The sequence below is a fragment of the Palaemon carinicauda genome, chromosome 25, assembly GCF_036898095.1.
Source record: "Palaemon carinicauda isolate YSFRI2023 chromosome 25, ASM3689809v2, whole genome shotgun sequence".
Lineage (NCBI taxonomy): Eukaryota > Metazoa > Arthropoda > Malacostraca > Decapoda > Palaemonidae > Palaemon > Palaemon carinicauda.
Genome location: NC_090749.1, coordinates 52,292,834 through 52,299,261, shown reverse-complemented (window position 1 = coordinate 52,299,261; position 6,428 = coordinate 52,292,834).

The window sequence follows — 6,428 nt, the reverse complement described above, 5'->3', positions numbered from 1 at the left end:
TATTATTATTATTATTATTATTATTATTATTATTATTATTATTATTATAATAATAATAACTAGGTAAGATAGAACCTTATTTAGAAAAGCAAGAAACTATGAGCCCAAGGCCTCCAACAGAAAAAAATATCCCTGTAGAGAAAGGAAAAAAGCAAATAAATAGAATAGCGTGCCTGAGGGTATTATCATTTTGCTACTGTACGGAACCCGTCAAAAATAGCAGCTAAATATGTAGGTATACTCAAATAGATATGCACATGCACATACACAGGTTCAACCCTTCCCACACCCTCCCCCTCTCCTAATCACCACACGGCAGTTTGGGCAATTTGTGGGAGATTGTGGTATCCAAGTGGTAGCCTATATATATATATATATATATATATATATTATATATTATATATATATATATGTATATATATATATATGTATATATATATATATATATATATATATATATATATATATATATATATATATATATATATATATATATATATATGGTTTTAGGTAAATTTCTCGAATGCAATTTCTCGAAAGTCAAATTCTCGAACCCAATTGCTCGAAAAATAATTTCTCGAACTATCATTTTCTCGCATCCCATATTTCTCGAAAAATGATATCTATTTTGTCGAGAAAATTGATGGGAAAAATTTTCATGAATTTAAAGGAAAAAATATATCCCTTTGGGTTGACCAACACTAAGGTTAAAAATTTATTGTAAACGAAGGAATGAAAAAAATACAAAGGTTATAATTTTATTGTATGTTGCAATCAAAATAGGTAAGAATAGTTAAAAAAATAAAGATTAAAATTTAATCAATCAAAATGAAATGTTGTATGCTACACTTCGTAGATATTCTTCTACAGGCCTCTCTTCGTCATAATTCATTACAATAGTTTGCAACCTTTTTGCACAGTCACGATACTTCTTTTTGCTTACAGGGATACCAACACCTCCCAAATATTGTTCAATTCGTAACTCCTGTAGACTTTGTTCTCGTTGTAATCCTTGTATAAATTTCCAGATGGATGGATGACAAGCACTTAATTGCTGTTCGAAGCCGTAATGCCAGCCTTCGACCGCATTGTTTGTCTTGGGCATTTCTTCCATAGCATAATCAAAACAGTTCCATAATTCATGTTTAAAGAAAGGAGCACGTCTACGGTTATTTCTATGCGGCCGCCCGATCCATGTATCTTCAAAAGAGTCAACCACACTTTGAAGTTCAGCGGGGAAAACTTCATTTTCAATTAAATATTCAAATGTTTCTTCGACCTTGAACACTGGTACAAACGCTAACGCAGATAACAGGCGAATCTGAATAGCAAATTCAGCATCGGTGTCGTACCGTACTTTGAAGCCATTTTCTTGAATTTTTCGATAAATAGATTTACAAAAATGAAAAAAGCACCCACGGCATTTTGTCATTGGAAATTCATGCTCTATAGCTCTAATCATGGCCAATTCAAAGTCAATCATTATTGTGGCTGGCTCAAATGTTGGGATTTTTTCTTTTACAATCTGCAGGAATCTTTTGTAGGTCTCTTGAGTTTTGTTCGGTAATAGTGCATAAACGAGGGGTATGATACTTCCTGAATGCACACCATGTATTGTATACAACTGAAAAAAAATTGAAGGTACCGTCTTAAAAGTACCATCAGCGAACCAGTTCTCTGAACGTGCTAGAAAATCGAGGTTTCTCTGTGTTGAAAAAATCAATATACGATCATTTGTGGGACCCGAGTCATACATAAGAAACAGTTCTCCTTTGTGAGTTTTGGTTAAAATCTTCCGGGATGATAAGATCTTCTTGGCAATCGGGCAAAGCAGGGACATAATTTTTCTTAGCTCGTATATTTCGTATATTCCTCTTCATATTTGATATTGATGGCAGTTTCAGCGCAACAGCCCCACTTACCCCCATTGAAGCACAAGACACTATATAATGGGGTGTATCCCTACTATTCAATGCATCCTCTCTCACTTTTTCTTGGACTCTGGCAGCTTCGACTTTAGCACCGTCTCCTGCATGATTATGGTCACCACTCTCTTTTTCTATATTATCATCGATAGTGATAGCACGAGCAGAACATTTAAATTTCTTGCACATTTCACATTTCCAATAAATTTTTTTATTTACTCCTTTGTCCTTGATATATAAATATCCATTTAAACACAATTTCTTCCTTCCTTTTTCACTCTCGACATACGTTACTTCCATCTTGATGGGCTGAGACTACTGGAAAAAATATTATAGGAAAAATTAAATTCAGAATTTTGTAAACAGAAGTGTTTTTAAATGAGAAGCGTTTAGAATGCTAATGGCCTCTTTATAAATTGGTCTTTGGCGCTAATGGAATACTTTCGATTGTTTTCGAGAAATTTACTTGTTTGTTTTCGAGTAATTGACATTCGAGAAAATGATAGTTCGAGAATTTTTTTTTCGGTCAATTGAATTCGAGAAATTTACCTTCGTGCAATTGGTTTCGAGAAATTTGCCTGACACCTATATATATATATATATATATATATATATATATATATATATATATATATATATATATATACACATATATATATGTATATACATATATATATATATGTATATACATATATATATATATATATATATATATATATATATATATATATATATATGTGTGTGTGTGTGTGTGTGTGTGTGTGTGTTTGTTTGTTTGTGTTTGTGTGTGTGCAGAGACCTGCATTTTATTGTAAATGGGAGATTATCATTATTATTACCGTCGTCGTCATGAGAAAGCATGTAACATCAATGTATATAAAATTTTTTCCTGTACCTTCATAATGCTACTGGCACCCTTACCAAAATCATTACTGTCACATTCACTCACCAATATTCCCTTCTTCATCATTATTCATCTTTCTTCATTACTCGTTGACCGGAAAGTGGTCCATTGGAAATACTCATACGATGTTTTGCACTACTATTTTTTTATTAAAATTTGGGAGATGGCTTGGTGCTGGATTAATAAGAGAGAGAGAGAGAGAGAGAGAGAGAGAGAGAGAGAGAGAGAGAGAGAGAGAGAGAGAGGAGAGAGAGAGAGAGAATGTAAGCGTGCCTTACCATGTTTTAATACACAAAAGAATCCAGGCCTGCATGGCTGAGGACTATGATGCACGAAGTATGAGATGATGAATGGAGAAGTATTGAATTAAAAGCTCAAGATAGAGATGACTGGCGAAATGTAACCGAGGCCCTTGGCACCAATAGGCGTATTGTTGAATTCAATTATAGTGTATTAACAATTTACTTATCACGAAAGATAATACAGCCATAATATTAAAGAGGCAAAATACCTTATGCTATCATGCTAAATGTTTTTTTTTTTAACTAGGTTAACCTACAGACTCGAGAATAAATCGAATCTCTTCTGCTTCCAAGCCCTTTGGAATGAAGATTCTCTACTCATGTTCCTATATAACCAGTAACAGCCCCACCCAACCTTGCCAAGTTATCTGATCACGTTTACCGAGCATGTAAACGCGTTCGCTTAGCATAGCAGTAGATCGATCCCAGTCTGGGACCCTGAGTGTAAGTTATTTACTGGGTAGGCCACTGCTTTCGTTGGGCACCACAGTATGGGGTTGGGCTTGTCCGGCTAACGTTCTGATTATCTGGAACTGAAACAAGACACCTTTAACCTTTAGTAAAAGACCCACATACTCATTCGCCCATTTGAATTTTGTTCTTGCTTGGCTGGCGAGGATACAATAGTTTAAAGGTTTTAAAGGTCGCTCTTGAATGGCAGAGGCAAGGGACGGGGGCAATGCCCTAGCAGGATAATGGCCTAGAGACTGAACATATATACAGGATCAACACGCAAGCCTCCTCCACAGGACACCCACGTTAGGACCAGGCATGGTGAACAAATAACTACTGCTGACTCAGCAGGCATACCTGTATTCTATAGAATACCCCAAACCCCTTATCCTTATCTCACAAGGATAGTGAGGTTGCAGACAATGCAAGGAACAATCAAGCTCAGCAGATCGCTATTATTATTATTACTGGGTAAGTTACAACCCTAGTTGGAAAAACAAGATGTTATAAACTCAGGGGCTCTAACAGGGAAAATAGCCCAGTGAGGAAAGGAAACAAGGAAAAATAAAATATTTTAGGAAAAGTAACATTAAAATAAACATCTATAAACTATGAAAAATTTAACAAAACAAAAGGAAGAAATTTAGATAGAACAGAAACCCGAGTGTACCCTCAAGCAAGAGAATTCTAACCCAAGACCGTGGAAAGTCATGGTATACAAAGGCTATGGCTCTTCCCAAAACTAGAGAACAAGGGTTTGATTTGCTATGGCTCTTCCCAAAACTAGAGAACAAGGGTTTGATTTGGAGTGTCCTAGAAAAGTTCCTTAACATGACTAGAATCCCTTCTACCTTACCTATGCAGGGACGTTTCCAATAGACTATCACAAATTATCATAGCTTTTTACAATTTTTACTATAATTAAGTAAAAAAAAAACTTCCTAACTGTCAACTATTTAACCAATAAGAAAGGGGAAGATTAATTACGAACTAGCAAACGCACCCACCAATCAGAAAAATAAAAAAATAAATTCAAACTGGAACCTCTCTACACTTCTACGATCTTTAATCTTCCTCCTTTAGATGATTTTTACATACAAGGAAAATTGCCTATATTCTCTCTCTCTCTCTCTCCTCTCTCTCTCTCTCTCTCTCTCTCTCTCTCTCTCTCCTCTCTCTCTCTCTCTCTCTCTCTTTCTCTCTCTCTCTCTGTAACAGCCTCCACTTACGTAAGAAACTTTTGTATAAATAGACCAAAACTCTCAAGTTTAGATTACATCTCGGTCCAAGTCTTCTTCCGCCTCCCTCTTTTTTTACCAATCCTTATTTTTCCCTCCTTTCCCCCCTCCCCCTCTCCCCCTCCCAATTTTTTCCCGTTTAGCTTTTGAATAGTTAGAGGGTGTTTTTGAAGAAGAACCGTTTAATCGGAGTTTTGTAATTGGTCTTGTCTGTTTTTATCTCATAGTTAAAGAGGATGATAATGGCGGCCTCTTTAGATGTTTTTGCTAGTTTGTTGGATGTATTCAGGTTTCACGCTTTGAATTCTCCAGTGTTTGGAAATTTAAATTTGTGTGTGTATATATATATATATATATATATATATATATATATATATATATACACACGCACACACATATATATATATATATATATATTATATATATATATATATATATATATATATATATATATATATATTGCATGGGTTGGCTGTAGAGATGAATAAGAAGTCACCGTCATATCCTTTATCTACCTAATCAGACACAAACTCAACGACACTTCCGAACATAGTCGCTTCATGAATATACAGTGAATCACTCTGTCAGACCCTTTATACACCTTGCGGCATTCTCACTTATGTACGTATTCCTGCATCTTCCTGTTCTTTCCACATGACCAATCCAGCTCATAACTTGTGAGTAATACTTTCACTTGTTAAGTCTTCTATAGCTTCTGCCTACATCTATATTTCTCTCTCTATCAATTCGTCTTATGCATCATATGCTCCAAAATTAGTTCATATGAAGAGCTTCAACCTTATCTTCTTAATTCTCGTTCCAAATTAATTTTCCTTTTTCTTATTCTCTTACGACAATCCCTTCATACATTCCTATTTTGGATTCTAGGTCAATTCATTTTGGTGACTTGGCTCTCTTCCAATCTTCTATTATAGTTCTCCAGGTTACATTTATGAGTCGACTATTTCCATTATTCTACCATTCGTTTTAGCGTTCATTATACCACCTCCTTGCGTTTATCTACTCGCATTACCTTACTCATGCTCACATTTACTCTCAACTTTACTCCTGAAGATATTATCAAAACTTTCCAGCTTCTGCAGTTTTTTCTTCAATGTCGCTTGTAAATACATTATCCTCTGCAGTTATCAACTATTCCACTTCCCCCTCACAACTTCCCCACCAATATCCACTACTTTATCGGACCTCTTGCATCACCCCCATTCACAGCAATATATCACATCAGAAGTTTCCGTAGATTAATTATGACACAGCATAATTAATCCACGGAAACTTCCTATTGAAGTTCGACATACTTCCAATTCAAGTTACACCCAGTTTCGCCATCTCTATCTTGGTCGCAAGTCGACGACTGATAAGAAACCGCTGAAGAAAGAGTACTGAAATTAATTGTCAGACTCCATATCAGATGAAATAAATCAGTTAGTATCCTGCTTACATAATTCCAAAAATGCTCAACTTCTATCATAAAAAACCATTCAACTACTCTTAACAACCTATCATCTTGGCCATAAATTCTAAATAACCAACTTGACTATTTATTGTTTCGATTATATCATTAGGACAAAGTATGCCATATGCATTT